Source organism: Chinchilla lanigera, unplaced genomic scaffold, assembly GCF_000276665.1.
Source record: "Chinchilla lanigera isolate Chin_1 unplaced genomic scaffold, ChiLan1.0 scaffold00036, whole genome shotgun sequence".
Lineage (NCBI taxonomy): Eukaryota > Metazoa > Chordata > Mammalia > Rodentia > Chinchillidae > Chinchilla > Chinchilla lanigera.
This window is the reverse complement of record NW_004955437.1, coordinates 8,209,452-8,230,333: the sequence shown is the minus strand read 5'-3', so window position 1 is coordinate 8,230,333 and position 20,882 is coordinate 8,209,452. Positions and strand designations below refer to the sequence as shown.

The 20,882-nt window shown below is 41.2% G+C and overlaps 1 protein-coding gene across 1 annotated transcript in view; it reads left to right on the top strand.

The window, feature by feature from the left end:
• Positions 1–20,882, top strand: part of Usp49 (ubiquitin specific peptidase 49) — a gene marked incomplete in the record, with an annotated part of 50,793 nt that overhangs the window by 7,577 nt on the left and 22,334 nt on the right. The window contains 2 exon segments of the mRNA XM_013516779.1: positions 12,739–12,812; positions 13,157–13,234.

Here is a 20,882-nt window from a genome sequence, read left to right as displayed (position 1 = left end):
TAAAATGGGTTGTTATAAGCTCTTCAAGCCATACTACACATTTTAGAAACATTTAGTATATATTCAATTCCATAATCACATTTTTACTGTCTCATCTTTATATCACCTCTTTGATCAGTTCACGCTGACATTATTTTACTTCTTTTATATGTAGTATTATTAATCTGACCTTTGACCCCTTTAGGTGTCATAAGGTCAAAGGCACAATCAGTGGATCTAGATTCTAGAAACTCTCAAACATGTCCACAATGGTGGCACTGTTTACAGTAGCCTAGGTGCCCATTGCTATGGGAATGATACACACCACTGGATGCTATGCTGCAGATAGGAGCAATTAGCTAGATCTACACCCAGCATAAATCTTAAAATACAAGTGCTGACTGAAAAAACAAAAGCAAGCCAGGGATGTAGCTCAGTGGCATAAGCACCTGCCTGGCAAGTTCAATTCCCGGTACCAAAAAAAAAAAAAAAAAAAAAAGTAAAAGCCAGAGTAAGATCTATAGTGTTCTGACAGGAGACTTGTGCAGCCAAATTCTACAGCAGTGTGATGTGATAACTTATTTTCTTTTTTTTTTTTTTTTTTTTTTTTGTTTTTCTCCGGTACCGGGAACCGAACTCACAACCTTGCGCTTGCCAGGCAGGCGCTTTTGCCGCTGAGCTAAATCCCCAGCCCCTTTTTTTTTTTTTTTTTTTTTTTTTTTGATAATCTATTTTCTAATTAAAGGTACCTATACAAAAAAAACACCAAACATTTTACAAAAATACATGCAGAATCAAGACACATCAAACATATTGAGAGAGGTGGCTGTGGGCATGAGGGCTGACTGAAGGCCTTTGTGTACCAGTGTTAGACTGCCCAGATCACAGGATAGAAAGGCAGACGAATACGTTTCATACATGCGTACATTAATTTACATAATTAAAAAGGTATTAAACACCCATGAGATGCCAAGAACTGTGTTTAAATAGAAACTCTCCCTATTTATATAGGTATGTTTTTACAACCTCAGAAAAGATTCTTTTTGTTTTGTTTCATTTTTTTGAGACAGGGTCTCACTACGCAGTTCAGGCTTGAACTCATTTTGTAGCCCAGGCCAGCCTCAAGCTCATAGCGATCCTCCTGTCTTAGCTTCCTCAGTACTGGGATTACAGGTGCCACCATTACTGGCCAGAAAAGATTCTTGAACTGAAAGTTGAAGGGAAAAATAACTTACACTAGAAAACACACACACACAGACACACACACACACACACACACACACACAGAGCGAAAAGAATCTTATCATTCTTAAGGTAGCCTTACCAAATTTTTTCATGAAATAAAAATATGTCTTCAAATCCTTTAAAGGACAAGCCACAATATAAAAAGCACTAAAGCGCTACATAAACACTGCCATATCTCAGTCCTCATCTAACACACCTCTTCTCACAGCTTTCAGTGGTGAAACAATTACTTTAGGAAAGAGAATTTTTTTTTTTTACTTCATTTGTTCTATTTACTACCCCCGCCCCAAGATACTTAACTGCTCAGGAATTTTCTCACCCAATTTCAGTTTTCTAAAAGATTTCACAAGCAAACTGCTGGCTGCCAATCTAGGTGTTGTAGCTAATACACTCATTACACCACACTGCTAACAAAAACACATGTTCAGTGCAAAGCGACACATCTACTCCACATCCTGAGCACAGAAGATCATGCTAAAAAAAAAAGTTCCCCTCTCCCTTTTTATTTTTTTATTTTTTTATTTTTTTTTTTGGTTTTTCTCTGGTATCAGGAACCGAACTCACGACCTTGCGCCTTGCCAGGCAGGCACTTTGCCGCTGAGCTAAATCCCCAGCCCCTACCTCTCCCTTTTTAAATGTCTCATAATGAAATGACATAAACCTCAAATGGTAATTGGTGTACACGATAATCTTGGTAAAGAAAACTAACAGTGACATGTAGGACATTATATACCTAATTTTGTTTTAAAATTGCAACACTTCAGTATTTCAATGTTTGATACTAAGTGCCAGTAGGTGGGAGGACACAGAAGTAAATAAAAAGTCAAGGGCTCACTTACATGATGTTTGTGGGGTCAGAGGAATCATCACTGCATATAGCAAAAGCAACCACGGTAATTTATAGTGGCTCACAAAAGATAATGTGCTTCTCATTCAATGATGAAGGCTAACTGAGCATTTACTACGCGCCAGTGACTATCACACAATTTATGTGCACTGTTTAGCTTAGCCATGACTAGACACTAGTGTCATCCCTTTCACAGATCATTTTTCAGATCAGATGCAGGCTCTTTTCACTGCCTCTACAATCACCACGAGTCAGCCTCAACTTCCATGATATGCTGTTTCTGCCAGTCCAGTCCTCATTTCTGACTCGAAACCTTGACAAGTGCAGCTCAAATCAACAGAACAGTTCTTATCTTTGCCAACCTCTTTCCCTTCCCCACTACAGAATACTCCTTCATAAATATGTTCTCAGTCAGCTGACCCATCCTCATGTACTGTTAAAATTAGGTGCCCAAAGTATACCAAGTAAAAAGTGAACATATCCCCCCAAAAAGAGAATGCTTTAACCCTAGCCCTCACATTTTACAAATAAGGGATAGTCTACATACTGTTCTATAATGAAACTTTTTAGGGGCCAAGGATATAGCCCAGCGGCAAAGCACCTGCCTGGCAAGCGTAAGAGCGTGAGTTTGATTCCTGATACCAAAAACAAACAAACAAAAAAACACCTCTTCATAACTTAACAATGAACATCTTTCCATATGAGCAAACAGAGACCTGTGTTTGTCTATTTGTCTATTTTTTGGAGATAGGTTCTAATAGAAGCAGCCATCTATATCTTTTCTTCCCTACCCCTGTGGTACTGGGGACTGAACCCAGGGCCTTTGCACTGAGCTACATCCCTATCACTTTTAATTTTGAGACAGGATTTTGCTAAGAAGCTCAAGCTGGCTGTGAATTTGTGATCCTACTAACTCAGCCTGCTGAGTAGCTGGGATTACAGCCATGTGCCCAGGGCACTTGTTTACTTATTTGTTTATTTTTTGAAACAAGGTCTCACTATGTAATCCACACTGGCCTTAATTTCGCTACTGCAGCCCAGGCTGGCTTTGGACTTTTAATGCTTCTGTCTCAATACCCCCAATGCTGTGATTACAGACATGCATGGCTATCCCTTGCTGCAGCCACCTATATCTTAATTTTATTAGATGCCCGTGCATAGAATGAGTACTGTTCATTGCCGAAGGGCTGCGTCATCATCTACCCCATCAGCACTGTGTTCCTACAAACTCCCCAACACTCTGGTCCACATTTCCGATTTTTGCCATTTAGTGATGTCTTGTTTTAATTTACGCTTCTAATTAATAGTGAGTTTGAGCATTTCTTTATATTCTAGGTGGCTGTTTTCCTCATACCCTTTGTTTCCTGTATTCTTGATTTACAAAAATCTTTTACATATATAAATACATGTATCATATATACATATATATGTTTGTCCCTGTTTGGTTTTTAGCCATACTAATATTTCCTGCGGTATCACCTATTAATTTTTTGTTTCCCCACTCCCTCCAGGACTAGGGATTGAACTCAGAGCCTTATGCATGCCGAGCAAGTGCTGTACTACTGAGCTACATCCCCAGCCATTTGAAAAATTTTGTTTTGATACAAGGTGTCACTAAGTTGCCCAGGCTGGCCTGAACATGTGATTCCCTTGCCTCAGCCTTCTAAGTAGCTAGCGTTACAGGCATATGCTACTGAACCTGGCTATCTGTAGTGGTCTTTACTGAACACACATGCTTGATTTGTATGTAGTCAGAGCTGTGGTTGTTTTGTTTTGTTTTGTTTTTGTTTTTTGGAGACGGGGTCGCACCATGTAGTTCAGGCTGATTTTTTTTTTTTTTTTTTTTTTGTCTTTTTGAGACAGGGTCTCACTATGCAGTTCAGGCTGGCCTTGAGCTCACTTTGTAGCCCAGGCTGGTCTTGAACTCAACGATCCTCCTGTCTTAGCCTCCTGAGTGTTGGGATTAAGGTGTGTGCTATCACGCCCAGCTCAGACTGGTTTTGAACTCACTGTGTACCCAGGCTGGCCTCGAATTCATTGATCCTCCTGCCTCAACCTCCCAAGTGCTGGGATCACAGACATGTGCCACCATGCTTGGCTCAGATTTAAAGGTTTTTAAAAAATCTTTAATGTATTATATTTGCCTTATTAGCACTTCTTGGATGTGGGTCTCCAAGATCATCTCAGGTCTCCTTCTTTTAGTTTTATGGCTTTATTTTCCCATTATTTTTAATGCATATGGATATTTAAAAAATTGAACTCAGGGCCTGGTACACACTAGCCAAGTGCTCTACCACTGAGTTACACCCCCAACCCCATGTTATAATTTTGACTGAGATTTTTTTTGACTTTTAGATTGATTTTAGCAAGGCTTAGAATTTTTTTTTACAAAGTCAAGTCACCCTATCCATGAATATGAAAGAATGGACATAGTATAAGCAGTGATTGAAATATACAATGAATATTTAAATTTTAAAAAAATTACAGTAAAAAGAAACTATACTTTTTTTTTGAAACAGGGTCTCATTATGTAGTTCAGGCTGACCTTGAACTCACTGTGTAGCCCAGGCTAGCCTCGAACTCACAGCAATACTGCCTCAGCCTCCCAAGTGCTGGGATTACAGGTGTGCACCATCACACCTAGCTATTATATGATTTTTTTAAACTCAAGAATATTTTGGGTATGCATTATATTTTGTAGATGTCAATGTATTTTGTTCAAACTTGGGTGCCTAAGCATGTACCTGTATGTCCAGCTACTTAGGAGGTAGAGACAGAAGGGTTACTTGAGCCCACAAATTTGAAGCCAGACTGGATAACACGGTGAGACCCAAACAAAACAAAGGGACAAAAAATCGTGTGTTATATAGAAGTACAAAGTACAGTTTTCTCATGATTTTAGAGTACTATGAAATAAGCTAATTTTTTTGAAGCTTTCTACTTAAAAGCTGTGTATGCTATAGTGAAATTGCCTTGCTAATAATCTGATCTTATTGTTTTCATCTATGCTGAAAAGTGAGAGGAAATGTTTTTACCAGAGTAGGTTTGATTTAACTTTTAAAACTCTCCATGGGGGCGGGGTTCTTGGTGGCACATACCTGTAATCCCAGCAGTTGGGAGGCTGAGGCAGGAGGATCACTGATAGTTTGAGGCCAGCCTGTTCTATATACTACGAAGCAAGACTCTGTCTCAAAAAATCAGCTCAACCCAAACCAAACCAAACAAACAAGAAAACCCAAAAGCAAAAATTCCAGAGGGAAAAAAAAATTCTCATGGTCAACATCCAGCTTCTGCTGCTGTTAAGAAGTCCAAGTTTTTTTTTCTCCTCTATAATTTATGCTGGCCTCACTGTGAAGCCCAGGCTAGGTTTAAATTCACAGTGATCCTCTTGTCTGAGCCTACCAAGTGCTGGGATTACAGCTGTGCACCACCACACGTGGCAAGAAGTCATTCTGTTCTGATTTTACTTTATTTATCAGTACTGTGCATTTAACCCAGGGCCTTCACACTGAGCAACACCCCCAGCCCATCTTTATGTTGAGATAGGGTCTTGCAAAGTCACTGAGTTCCCCAAAGTAGGTTGAAATTTGCGGTCCTCCTGCCTCAGCCTCCCAAAGTGCTGGGATTATGAGCATGTACCACCAGCTTTAGATTCTCAGTTCCTTCTTCCTCTTTTGAGATATGCTGAAATTTTACAATGCTCTGCCTCACTGTCGGCCTTGTTTTGTCTATTTTGCCAGCCTCTTTTGGGGCCTTTTCAATATGAAAATAAGTTTTTCAGTTCTGAGATGTTTTGAATTTTTAAATATTAATCAACTTTTAAATTCTACTCAACCTTTACTTCTTCCTTCATGTACTCAATTTTCTCTGTTCTGTCTGAGACTCGTTACTTTCGTTAGAAATTTCAGAGAGATGGGTTCTTTAATTTTCTCATTTTTGCTGTTTTCCTTCTTTTTGTCTTTTTGTTTTTGAAAAGTGTCTTAGACTTCATCTTCAAAGCTCCTAATCAGTTTTATATTTTTGCTGACATATTTTTAATTTTTAAGAATTTTTTTTCTGGTACCAGGAATTGAACTCACGACCTTACATTTGCCAGGCAGGTACTGTGCCACCGAGCTGTATCCCCAGCCCAGTAATTATTTTTGAAGCAAGAATGGATCAGTGTGAGAAGGACCCAGCCTGCCCTTTCTGGAAATGTAGGAAGGGGCCATGAGCCAATGTGAGTGCATAGCTTTTAGTAGCAAGGAAAGCAGGGAGCTGCTTCTGACCTGGAATCCCCAGAAGGAGCTTGACACTGGTGCCACCTTAGTTTTTGGGGTAGTGCAGCCCACCTTAGTTTTCTGGCCTCCTGAATTGCAAGATAATAAACTGCATTGGTAAAACAAAACAACAACAACAAAAAGAGGAATTTTTTTCTCTGAATGTTGCTTTTTAATAGTCTTCTATTTTTTGTTTCATAAATGAAATAGCTCTTCTCTGGATATGTTAATTGTATTTTTTCTTTTTTTACAAAAGCATTTATTCAGCTTCCTTTACTGTCTTGGTTCCTTAAAATACCTTATTTGTTTTGGTGTTTCATTTAAGTTATTTCCTCCTCTAAATAGTTTCAGATGTCTTAGTTATGTTCAAGTGTAAGCTGCTAAAAAGGTCTCTTCCTTAGTATTCTTTCCCTTACCTGTGTATCTCTATCTTCTCTCATTAAACTAACTGGAAATAAAAGCCCCCTCCCCCCTTGAGAAAAGGTCTTGCTATGTAGTTCAGGGTGGCCAGAACTCCCTATATACCTAGTTAGAAGACTGTGGGTTCAATCTCATTTGTGGGGGTTAAGTTAGAAACCTTTTCTGTGGAAGGAGTACAGCTGCACAGTGCAATAACTCTCGAGCAAGGCCCACCACCAGCTAAGTTTATCATGGACAGAAAACTACTTACCCTCATGATTGGTCACTGGTGCTGGGTTACTAGGACTGGACCAATGCAGAGCAGTTGTCTCGGGCGCATATGCTGTTGTGTGCTTGGTAGGGTGATCCTGGGCCAGTCCTTTCCCACCCAGTACGAGTCTTCATTCTTCATCTGTGAAACACCACTGACATCTGTCTCCTTGTGAGAATGAACTGAGCAAGGGAGTAAGTGTGTGTTTGTGTAGCAGAATAATTGTTTATGAACGTCCTCTCCATTAAAGTTGCTACTCTGTGCTGACAAAACTGTTGTGTAGTATTTGTAGGGAATTCTTGGCAGTGATGGACTTCGTGTTTGAAAATGGTTTGAATGTATGCGGGCAGTTGCATTCTTGCAACTAATATCTATTATATAGAGAATGCATTACAGTCAAGATTGGCTTTGACCTGCGCGTTGAAAGAGCAGCTTTGGTGGATGCTCTTTGATTTTGTGCCTGACAGTGCTGCCGTTCTACTAAAGCGGATTTGAGTTGCTTTTGTTTGCACTTAGCTGGGATGAGTGGGGACCGAGCAAGCGCATTAGGCCGTTGCTGCTAGGTCATTTTGTTTGTGGTGAGAAGGGACTCCCAGTCTGGCTAAGATCTAATGTCCTTCGTCCTTATTAAGCTGTCAGCTCAGACTAGACATTGTTTAACTGAAATAAAGAACCGGATGCCAAAAGCATTTTAGTATTCTTTGAATTCTACCTGAGTGATCTGGCTCATCTGGCTCTTTTATCCTGACTTCCCCTGGAGTCCCTAGAATGTTTGAATGTTGATCTCTCCTCTTGCCCGGACAATGATATAAAAACTCTTTGCTTTCTTTAGTAGCAAAGAAAGAATAAGTAGCACATGTACAACTGTTGCCAGTTTATAATGCACGTATACACATTTTCCTCTGACCTTTGAGCACGCTTGAAAGTGTTAGAGCTGATGTTATGTCCATTTACAAGTTTAGAAGTAGGGTCCCAAGCATTACTGAGTTGTCCAGGTTTACACTGCCAGTAAGCTGGATCTTAAACTCAAGCCTTTGGATTGTATTCTAAATCTAAGGCCTTTTCACTGTCCCATGTTCTTATGCTCCATCTTCTACTATTGTATTAGACCTGGAAGTCAGTGAGCAGGGCAGGTGGGCTCCTAAAGCCTTTTTGATCATGGTTCACTCTGTGGACATTTGGTGAAAGGTGAAAGATTTATACGATCTGAAGAGAAACCAGAGTATTCTGTGGACATTTGGAAAAAATTCTAATGTGGAGCGTGACCACATTTCAGTCTGAGACTCTGGATCTCCTAATGCATCACGGTTTGATTCCAGATGGTTTTTGCTTAGGAAGGCTAAAACAGTATGACATGTTTTGTTCTGATACAGCAGTACACTTACGGAGAGGTGATAAAGTTCAGATTTGCAATGGTACAAGAATAGCACATGACATTTTATTTATTTATTTATTTATTTTTAGTGTCAGGAATTGAACTCAGGGCCTTGTGCTTGCCAGGCAGACACTGTGCTGCTGAGCTATATCCTCAGCCCTGCATGACTTCTTAAATTGAAAATAAATACTTTAAAAATGTGAGAAAGCATTTTGCATAAGGAGTGAAATTTAAGAGACATATAAAAAGTGGGAGTCCTCTACCAGTGACTCATTTGCCCAGCAGTATATTAATATGTCCTTTGTTTTGTTATTCTGCTGTGTCAACAGGACACAATTGTGAATAAGAAGCCCTGCCCTGGGAAGGTCACTATCCAGGCTGCCTTTCCAGGTGTGTGATGTGACTCAGCTTCCCAAACCCACAGGCCGTATATCTGTTTTATGGTAAGGAGGCAGTTTAACAAAGTTTAAAAGACATCAACAGGGCTGGGGATTTAGCTCAGCAGCACAGCACTTGCCTGGTAAGCAAGAGGTCGGGAGTTCAATTCCTGGTACCAAAAATAAATAAATAAAAGAAATCAACATATTTGGGAAATGAACAGCAGTGTTCCCACCTAGATTATTCTGTGATCCGTCAGGGTGTGCAAGTACTATCCTAGCATCCTTTGTATTTCACAGAAATCTATCGCTCTCTGTTTTGCAGAGTTCCTATGCAGAAGGTCTGAATTTAAACCAAACCCACCTAGAGCCGTTAATGGATAAAACCTGGGGCACACTAGTAACTTTGAATCTTAGAACAGTGATTGTGACCCTATCTTCATGCTATCTGTGTGGTGCACTGAAATATAAAGTGTTACATGTTTCTTTTTGCATTGTTTACTCTAGGTGTCATAAGAATGAAATTTTAAGAGTTTAAAATTTGAGTTGCCCTAGAGATGACACAGCTCATTGTGGCAGAGTGTGGACGGAACCCCATGCTCCCTGATACTTTGTCTAGTTTTCTTCCTACCAGTCTAACTAAACAGCCCAGAGACATTGAGTTCTGACTGTGGTCTCCTTAAATTTTCATACGAAGTTTCCTTACTTTTCATATGGATACATGTAAAATTTTTCTTTATTTAGTCATGTGAGTTTCCTTCCTGCACTTAACTGTGAGTTTCCTTTACCTTTGTGTTTTCCAAGACTATTGGTGTGTTTGGATTTTGATAAGATATGCCTAATCATTTATGATATAATATTAATTTATAACCTTGACTTAAAATAGGTCACTCTTGTAAACTTTCTATCCAAATGCAGAAAAAGCATCGAAGCCTAGCTCAGATTTTGAGCCGTTGCCTCTTTGGCAGTGACACTGAGAATGTTTTGAGTCCAAAACATGCAGCATTAGATACAGCTTCCTAGATTGTCACACCTGCCTCACTTACTCTTGGGGCTGGCCTGAGACATCCAGCAGATATGTGTGGGAGCACTTTGAAAGCTGTACAGTACCATAACAATATGTTCACTCTCATGCACACATAGATCTTCTTCGGCTCTTTATCTAAGGCATTCTACCATGTGCACTTACCACTTGGGATAGGTAAACCATGTGGCTGGGCTGAGGACATACTTCAATCCAGCAAGGCCTTGCTGATACGATTAGGAAGTGGTAGAAGGGTGGGAAGTAAGCCTGGCATCTTAGAGCCTTAGAATATGAGTGGAAATAACAGGTGGACTTAACATGTTTTTTCTATCTCTCCAGCCTCTTCATTCCTTTATCAGGATTTATCTAGGCACTCTTTTAGACATCACAGATGCTCCCAGTAACACCAGGAGCTGCTGCCGACCAGTAGGAGCTGACAGGAACAGACAGCCACAGATTGAACATGGCACAGAATTTGTATTTTGGAATGTGCCATGTAACTGAGTTTGTTGAAAAAGGTGGATGTTGGTCAGATTTATTTTCTGATTTAAATTTATTAACATTTTCATTAACTTTTTGAACTTTCCAAGATATATTATTTTTTACACTTTTTTTTATTAGTACATGTTCGCAGTACATGCAGTTTACAATTTTCTTGAGGACTATTACATTTAACTTTCCTGTTAATAAATTGAGATCCCTCCTCAAAAAGTATAAAATATAGTAAAATCTTATGAAATGTAGAAAATATATTTAAAAATGTATAAGCCACATTTTAAGATGTAGAGTGTAAGTATTTTAAAGAGAACACCTCTTCTACTTGGTTAGCCATCTGAGCATGCCCTGTCTGCTTACATTAACACAGTGAGTGATCAAAGGAGGTGGATTACTGCTGCCACCCTGACATTAGGCCTTGTGGCTTGCACTTCTTAAAAGTGGAAACCTGGACTTGAATTGTAGCTCTGCCACGTATTGATTCTATGGGATTTATTTGTGCCTCAGTCTCCTTGTCTGTACAATGGAAAATGAAAATACCTGTCTCATAGTTGTGAGGATTAAATGAACTAAAATCTATAAAACACTTAGATGAATGACTGCCATACATTAAAGGCTGTGACTTGTTTATAGCCATCATAATAATTATTGTGATTGTTATTATTTGGCAGATAAAAGTAAGTTGGATTAGGTTTCAAGAATTGATTTTCACCAGGTGTGGTGCTGCATGCCTGTAATCCCAGCACTCATGAGACTGAGGCAGGAGGATCACCAAGCGTTCAAGGCCAGTCTGGGCTACATATCTAGACCCTATGTCAAAAATAACAATATAACATAACATAACATAACGAAACATAACATAACATTGCTTGGTTTTTAAGTGCAATTAAATTAACTTTCAACTTATTTTGATGCTCTTACATTGAAAGTGGGATTGTTTGGATAGGAAAGTCTTCCATTTGTACAGCATCCATTTAGTTTTTCCATAAAGTTTGCACCAGACCTCTCAACCTAGAATATGTGGAAGATGTGAGCTGTCCCTAAAAGTGTTTGTGTATTTTCTGCGCTTCATGATCATGGGGCATCTTCTGCCTCCTGGGTCACACTTCCTTGCCTGTGCCACTGGTTTGTACCATAGCGCACCAGATGTGAAACTTGTCTCTGATTTTGGGAGGCCCTCACCACAGCATTTGCAGATTTTATACACTTAACCAAAGATGGGGGAATAGAGATGGGTGAGTCTTGCTTTGCAGGAAGGCAGACACTTTCCTAGTAAGGCCTCCCATTCTTAAAATGTTTTCAGAGCTCCCTTGACCTGAGTGCTTCACCCCCACCTAATCCCAGCTTTGCTCCATTATTCTAGCTCTTCTTTTCTTCTCTCCCTTTCACTCTCCTCATTATTCTTCTCCCCATTCGCTTCAGAGATAAAACAACACATTCTGCCCCTTGTCTAATGCAGAGCAATTTCCCTTTCTTGACAACCATTCTGGGATCTTGACAGCCATTCTGTAGAGGGCCACCCACTCCAGGGGACTGGACAGGAGAGGCAGGGGGCCATACTGAGGGAAGACATTTCCACAAAAGAAGTTTCTTCCAAGAGGAATTCTTGTGTTAGCTGTTAGGGTGACAAAATAGAGAATATTCCGTCCCATACATGGTAGCCAAGCATACCAATCTCAAGATTAATGGAATCAAGATTCAAATGAAGTATTAGAAATGTGAAAAATGCTTATATATATAATTCATCCAAATCATAAACTCTAGATATATTTGATTAAGATAATGTCCTTGGAAATAGAGTATATTCTGCTTTTAAAGAAGCAAGCTGCTTTGATAAAGGTCATGAATCCAATTAGCACAAAAGAGTCACTTCATGTTACCTCGCATTATTATATTTCTTTTCTTCTTCTTTCTTTTTTTTTTTTTTTTTTTTTTTTTTTTTTTTGGTAGTAGGGTTGGAAGCCGGGGTCTTGGGCACACTAGGCAAGTGTTCTGTCACTGACTGTGCCATCAGTCCTTTTCTGTGATTTTGAGACAGGGTCTCACTGAGTTACCCAGGCTGGCTTCCCACTCACAGTCCTCCGCCTCAGCCTCCCGTGAGTCTGGGATTACAGGTGTGTGCCAGTGTACTTTTTTCCCCTTTCAGCTTGTATGCAAATTGTAATCCTTAAAACTTAAAACAGTGGGGAAGTGCATTTTTTCCCTAGGAAGCAGACCTCTAATATTTCTGTTTATGGATCAGCCTACCTGTAAAGTGACTGAATCTGTGACTTATCTTTGTTAAAAGAAGGGTCAGATTTTTTTTTTTCACTTTTATGTCAGTTTTGAGGATTTGTGGGGAGTTTACTGTGTTGTAGTAAGCTGATCATCTTCTGAATTTATACATGAGATTCATGGAAATTTCTTTTTTTCTTGTTATGCATTAGCCTTACAGATTGTTTGGCTTACAGATTGTTTCCCCTCATAGGTAATAAAGAAGAGGAAACCTGACCAATTATTGTGGAGTAATTTGGAAGAAGATGGAAAAAACCTGTTTGATGGGTAAGAAATAAAAGAAAATCTTCTTTGTAAAAACTACTCATTAAGAGTATTACGTATGGCCAATTGTAATGTTACAATCCATCCTACTAGGATAAGGAATTAAACACATCCTTCGTCTTCTTCTTGTTCTGAACTTTGATTACCCGCTTCCATCTTAACCTTGTGAAATTTTTAGTACAATGAATTAATTTAAGCTAAGGGGGACACAGTCATATTTGAAGATAAATGGGGTCACGGAGACCAGAAAACATACTAAATCGTAGAGGTCTTGGAGTTTGCTGGTGGGGGGTAGAGCCTGTGTCTGTCCTGTCAGGAGTCGTTATCCACCCCTTCTTTCTCTCCAGGTGCTGCCGGCTGCTGGGACAGTAGGCTCACCATGGGAGAGCTTGCACACTTGAGCAAGTTGAGATGTGTGTCAGGTGGTAAGCAAATAGAATTCCACAAAAGCCCCCAATAAAGAATGTGACTATGAGTTATAAAAAATCTTTACTCAGGTCCATAGGTTCTTATTGTCTAAATTTAAATATCACAGACAAGCAAGTTCCTTGACCTGAATCTTAGTCCCCTTCCCTGGTGTAAGCATGGTGTGTATTTGTGCAACTTGCCTCTCTGTCTAGTGGTTAAAAACATGGCTTTGGAGCCAGACCGGTTTTATCATGCCTGCAAAAATGTCCATGTTGAAGCAGGAAGCACAGTTCTCTTGTGCCCAGAGAGCTATAGCAGACTTTCTGCCTCAGTGTCTGTCAGTCTGTTTGGAAGGGTGAGTCTTCTTGAGTTTCTTTTCTTCTTACTAGCAGCACAGTATCATAGTAGCACTGAAAATGTCTCGAAGGCCTTGCTCACGGCTCGTCAGCACTTTCTTAGGAGATGCAGACAATGCCCTGTCTTGAGGGAGAAGGACACTGCAGTAAAAATCTCTTTCTTCGGATTTCCTTCTAGTATGACCCTGGGGCTCATCTGATTATTAGGAACTCTTCGATTCACTGTGACTAGAGTGAAGCTCTTTTAATAGACTGTACACAAAAACTGAAGTCAGCAGGTAGTGAATGTTGTGTTGTCTGGCAGTGTCGGAAGTGCTTTCCATACTTACTATCTCAATACTGTTATCCACCTAAGGAATAGATAATGTTATTATTTACATTTTACTTATTTTCTGTTATTTTGAGACAGGGTTTCACTATGCAGTTCAGGCTGGTCTTGAACTCACCATGTAGCCCAGGCTGCCCTCAAACTCATGGTGATCCTCCTGCCTCAGCTGCCTGAGTGCTGGCTTTAAAGGTGTGTGCCACCATGGTTGGTTTACTTTCATTTTAAAGGTGAGAAAAGTGAGGTGCAAATTAAATAACATGCCTGAGGCTGCATTCCAAAATTCACCTTCAGGATTCCCGTGTAGACCCATGTGGCTGACGAGGGGCATTCTGGCCTGGTTAATAAATTCTTCAAGATTTGCTAAGGGGTGTAAATTTAAATAGGATACAAAAGCCAAATACTTCCTGAGAAAGTTACTGTCACTGCTTGTTTCCGCCTGTCTGTGGGTGGACCGTTTGAAACCATGTATCTTCACAGTGTGAGAAAAATGAAGAGGTGAGCTGGTTACTCATGAGTAGTGATTTTTCTTGAGATAGTTCAGAACAGTTTTGCCTTTTAGAACTGTTTGTAGTGATATGACCAGCTGCCTATCTAATCAGCAGCCCTGTTTAGACAGGATGAGAGCAGCTGGTTTGCAGATTACCTTCTAGCTGGTATTCACAGAAACATGCAGGCTGAGAGACAAAACTGTGCAGCAGTTTGGAACTGATTGGTAATGGGAAATTGCTCTTTTGTCCTGTTAAATAATATTTGAATGACAGTCAGCAGAAAGTTGTGCAAGAGAAGAAAAACCAGGAGGAAGGTGACTTATGGGTCTTATAATTAGAATGTCACTTACAAGTAATGGTCTAAAAAGTAAATGTACGCTAACAATTGACATTTACACATGAACTGGAAGGAGCCAGAGTATACGCTTTTTGTTCTAGGGACTGTCTTGTCAGGGGGAGGCATTGGCTTTTCTTTTCTTCAAATAGCACTTCACTTCCTGTTGAAATTAATGTTGACGTGCAAAGAGCAAGTGCTATTTAAAGGAACAAATGTTTTAGCCTTCCTGTGAATGTAGCTGCATGGTGTTGGTGATATTTTCCTCCTTCTACCATTTTTTACCCCCTTTCCTCATTTGAGAATCCCTTTCAAATGCTGATCAAAGTTGTGAGTCTTAGAATACATATCTTTTCAAAACAGTGTCTTCAGGGACAGTCCAGGCAGTCCAGAGGCTTTCAGGAGCAGATGAGGTCAAAACTGTTTTCATACAATACCACAACTTTATCCCACGCTTTGTTCACTCAGGAGTGTCCAAAGGCTGTTTAATGGGCAACTGACTGGTTGCCAAAGCAGATAGGAGATCCAGCCGTCTTTCTTAATTAATATTGGACATTAAAAAGTTACGCTGGGCATGGTGGCACATGCCTGTAATCCCAGGTCTTGGGAGGCTGAGGCAGGAAGATCACTGTGACTTTGAGGCCAGTTTGGGCTTACATGTGAAGTCAAGGCCAACCTAAACTGCATACTGAGAACCTGTCTCAAAAAAAAAAAATTGCAAAAACATAAAATGAGGACAGTTTTCTTATTCAGTTTGTCTTGAGCATCACTGTGGTTTGTTTCTATGTCCGGACATTACAATGGTTTGTTCTCGGCCTTTTTATTTTACAGTTAACTGAAATATGTGTCAGCCCAGGTAAAGGGCATGCAAACAAGGCAGTGAACAAAATAAAAGCAAACAATCTCTGCCTTCCTGGAGTTTAGGCCCTGGTTTCGCTGCCAACCCTTGTCTCCCCCCGCCACCAGTGGAGCCCCCCCCCCCCAGGAAACCCTCAGCGTTGATGGCTGTAGTTGGTCCTAGGCACTAACAGGCACTAATGTGTTTCCCGGTGGTTGTGAGCTAGTGGCACTATGCCTCGACATTTTGTGATTTTTTTATTTTTAATAAGACACCAAAGCTAGGCGTGGTGGCGTACACTTTTAATCCCAGCACTCAGGGAGGCTGAGGCAGGAGGATTGCTGTGAGTTTAAGGCCAACCTCAACCCTGTCTAAAAAAAAAAAAAAAAAACCTAAGAATGCATTGAATGATGAGAGTTTTTTTTAATTTTACATGGAACCACAATATAGCACTAAAGATGCATCTGTTCAGTCATACTTATGGTTGCTTTAACCTGGTTTTGTTTTCAAGGTTAGTGCCAGTTCTGTCAAGAAATTTTAACTTCAAAGAAAAATACCGAAGCTGGGCATGGTGGTGCATACCTGTAATCCCAGCACTCGGGAGGCTGAGGCAGGAGGATCATTGCGAGTTCGAGACCAGCCTGGGCTACAAAGTGAGCTCAAGGCCAACCTGAACTACATAGTGAGACCCTGTCTCAAAAAAAAAACAAAAAAAAATACCAACTGATTTTACATGTAATTGTTTTTTATTATATAAAGAAAAAAAGTTTGTATTGTGTGAGGTTTTCTTTACCTAGTAAGCCACTCCCATGACCCTGTAGTTCATTAGAGACTTCTGTACAGAAAGATCATTTGGCTCACTAGATTGAGTCTCCTGATAGGACAGGAAGGTTGACTCCTCTGCCTGGCTGGGTGTCTCCTTATCACACACTGTCCTCAGCCACTTCCAAGTACAGGACAGACAGTGGGGACATTTCCAAGTTAGACCAGTAATGGAAATGAACTTCAGACTCTGAATGGCCGAGAATGTTCTCTGAAGAACACTGTAACGTTAAGATACACTTTATTTATTTTCTTTTTGTTTTTTTTCTGAAGATACACTTTTGTAGCAACTGCTTTTTATATTGGTCATTTTGGCCTTCCTTTGCTTGAAGCACAAGAATTTTTTTTTTTTTTTCGGTCTTTTTTGAGACAGCATCTCACTGTGCAGTTCAGGCTGGCCTTGGCCTCAAACTCGCAACGGTCCTCCTGCCTCAGCCTCCCGAGTGCTGGGATTACAGTTGTGTGCCACCACGCCCGGCTAAGAGGAACTTTTTAATCAGAAGGATCCAATGGCTCATGTCCTCCCCTGAGCCAGGTGTAGCCTGGGATGCCCAAGATCCTGCACAAGCCTTTTTTCCTCAGTGGGAGAGGCGCGGTCATTTGCCTGAGCAGGAAGGAGGGAGAAGTGTGAGGGCTCTGTAGGCAGGGCTCCACCCAAGCTGTTGTTTCTGGTTTTTGCCCTGTGCCTCACCCCCACTTTCAGAGATATGTGGAACCTCTCGCTCCTGAGCCTTCCCGGGTTCTGGAGTGATAACCGCTTGTTTCGCTGCTTACTTCCTGTGGTAGAGATGCATTTAAGTTGCCCCATGCCCTCATGTCTGGTACAGCTTCCCTGCCTCTATTTATTTGCTGACTGCCAAAATTTTCATGAAACTTACCTGTTATTTTATCTGCTCTCATTTTTTCTTTTTGCTTTCTTTGTAGTACCGGGGTTGGAACCCAGGAGTTGTACATGCTAGGCCAGTGCTCTACCACCGAGCTAGATCTTCAGTCCTTTTTATTTTTTGTTTTAATCCTTCTCCAGTTTCTGAGTAGCAGCTCAGACTGTAGGTGTGTGCCACCTTGCTTGACTTCTCCCATTCTTTCTTTGGACTGTCTTCGCTATGTAGCTCAGGTTGGCTTTGAACTCTTGGTGATCTTCCTCCTGCCCTAGCATCCTGAGTGCTGGGATTGCAGGCATGTGCCATCATGACCCACTTTCATCCTTTTTGTTTTTGTGAATTGATTCCCCCTTTTTACTACTTTATTGGGATTTTACTAGTATTTAAAGAGGAGAGAAGGCCAGGCATAGTGGTGCACACCTGTAATCCCAGTAATCATGAGGCTGACTCAGGAAGCTGTGGCAGGAGGATCACTGGCAGTTTGAGGCCAGCCTGGACTACAAAGTGAGTTCAGAGTCAGCCTGAACTATATAGTGAAACTCTGTCTCAAAAAGACCAAAAAAAAAAAAAAAAAAGAGGGACAGAAAAATGAACATATGTGTTATACATCCTGCTGTGTTTTACTGGGAGCCCAAGGTTTAACATACATGCAACATGCAGGAGTTATGTTAAATACTCTGTTTTTTTCTTTAATTTAAAAATCTCTTCACAGTTTAGGAGGCTGAGGCAGGAGGGTCACTCTTTGCTGGGATTGAGGCCAGCCTGGATTACCTAATGAGACCCCTTCTCAAAGAAGAACCTTTTCAAATTCTATTGAGGTTCAGAAAATACATTCATGTTAGTGTTACTCACTTAATTTTTTTGTTGTTGTTGGTACCAGAATCGAACTCAGGACCTTGTGCTTGCCAGGGAGGCACTGTTTCACTGAGCTATACCACTGGCCCCTCACCTAATTTTTTGAGCACCTTCTAAATGTTCAAAAGTGCTGTCATGCATACTATTTCATATAATTACATCAGCTCTGTAAGTCACATAGATAATTCTACTCCATTTTAATGAATTCTTACAATTTACTGTAACAGATCCAGAAAGGTAGGAGGCATGGAGATCAGCTAGCAGGTAGAGCAATACTAATGTCGGCTCGGATTCAGGGCCAGGGACAGTGATGGAAATGAAGCTATGTAGGTTAAAGAAGGCGGAGAGGTGCCGCTGGAGGGAGACAGTTACATCCATCCTCTTAAATGAACCATTGTAATGAATCATCTAGACCAGGGCCTGATGCTCCCACGTGAAAGTGAGGAACGCAGGCTCCAGCCTTTGGCGTGAGAAATAGGAAAGGGGTGCCTGAGGGAAGTGAAAGTACCTAGGAGAAACTGGGGAGAGAGGAGAATGAAGGAGACAGCAGGAAGCTGCTTCTGAGCTCTGAGCCCACTCCTGAACAGCATTCTCGGGGCCTCTGAGGATTGAATGACGTGAGCCAGATCCCTGCCAGTCCAGAGCGGCCTCTGGGTAGCGCTCATAGCAGACAGACCCAAGTCCTGCTCAGTTCTGAATACAGAAATGATATTCAAGCTACATCCACTGGTTTGTGGGACCTGTGACCTGATTCCAGCCAGTTGATTGTTCACTTAAAATTATTCCTTGGAGGATTTAAACAAGATTTGTGTGTGTGTTTGTTTGTTTGTTTTCAGACGCGGTCTCATTGTGTAGTTGAAGCTGGCCTAAAACTCACTGTGTAGTCCAGGTTGGCCTCGAACATGCATCAATCTTCCTGCCTCAACCTTCCAAGTGCTGGGATTACAGGTGTGCACCACCACATCCGACCAAGACTTGTATTTAAAAAATACACAAGATTCAAAAATGATTTAGCCTACAAAGAACCAGAACAGTTAACTCCTGTGACATCAACAACCATCAGAGCCATTGATCTTGTCTTTCCTTCCCTGCCCGGCAAGCCTGGGGCACATCAGGGCCTCAGTGGATAGGTGACTGCAGCTGGGCAGAACCAGGTGGAAACGGGAGATGGGCTGGCTCTCTCAGGACCCACCCCAGGCTGCTGCTGAGCCCCACAGCCCTGTGTGGGAAGAGGATGTTCCTGCTTTCACACTCTGAGACTCCGCTTTGCAACCAGGGTGTTCAGAACTAAGGCACTTTTAGAGTGAGGTGCAAAGATGGCCGATGTCAGATGGCAAGGTACAGGTTTATCTTTAAAGCCCTTTGTGTACAGGAAATTCTTTCCACTTTTATTTTTTAGGCATGGGCAGATGTGCCTTGAGGCCAGCTGTCACCTCAGCACTGAGATAAACAACCAGCTGGAGAACGCAGATGTAGAGAGCCACACCTGACCTTTGTAGGTGACATGGCAGTCACTGGTCAGCACTTACCGCTGCAAGGCAGAGCCCCACCAGCCACACATCCTGCTCTGTGATTTGTGCTGCAGACCCTGTACTGAGCTGGCACGGTTTACACCTGCCATCCTGTCCTCAGAAGGGGACACCAGGTAACCATAGGGCCCCCAGGTTTATCTGCTGTTGTGATTCTCTGAGTCTCCAGCGGTGGTGCATTGTGTGAAGTTGCACTTTAGTGTGCCTTCAAAGTGTTTCTTTTGCAAATTCTGCTTGACTCATCTCTGTCCTCCTACCACCCAGCAGCTACTTGGGAATGCAGAGCAGGACTTGTGGAAGGGCATGCTTGAGAGAGAAGATGCCACAGTGTTGGAGCTTATTAATATCACAAACTCTTAAAGCCTTCAATGTGCTAAGTTTCCAGTTGTGCAAGCAAGAAATTGTTCCGAGAGAGTGTAGTTTTAATTCACAAGCCTATAGTGCTTAAGTGATAGGATCAGAGTGTCTGGATCTAAGCAGCTGGTTTTATCTGAAGTGGTCAGAGTCTAGAGGACTGACTTGCCCAGGAATTCCCTGTATATTACCTTTATAGTATTTGATAACAGCAGGGGGAGTCTGTGGGTCTCAGCCAGAACCAACGTTATGATCTCAACTTTGTTGACATTATCACCTTGTGATCTCAAGGATTTATGTGGTAGCCCTATGTGCCGGGCATTGCTTTAGCATTTTATATGTACTAGCTAATTTAATCCTTACAACTACTCTGTGTAGAAGAAATATTATAGTTTCTAGTTTATAGATGAGGAAACTGAGGTCCTGTGAGATCATTTGCCAGTCATCTGTAGCTAATAAGGAGAGAATTCAAATTCCAGTGCAGGCAGCTTGGCTTGATTCGGTAACCACTGTGCTACACCATGTCTCATTTACTTGCAAATGAGAGATTAAACATTTCTGCCGTCACTTTTTTTTTTGGTTTTTGGAAACAGGGTCTGACCAGGTAGTTCATCTAGCCTTGAACTCATTATGTACCCCAGGCTGGCCTTGGTGATCCTCTTGCCTCAGCTTCCCAAGTATTGGGATCACAGGCATGCACCAGCATGCCAGTTTGTGTACTATAACATTTTACAGAGTACAGAGTTGTAGGGAGCACAAAATGAATAATAAAAGGACTTTAAGTAAGGGATGGTTCTCTATAAAGTACTTGCATGAGACAAAAGAGCCTAGCACTAATGCTGGCAATTACCATGGGAAGCCCTTGCTTATAAGATCATGA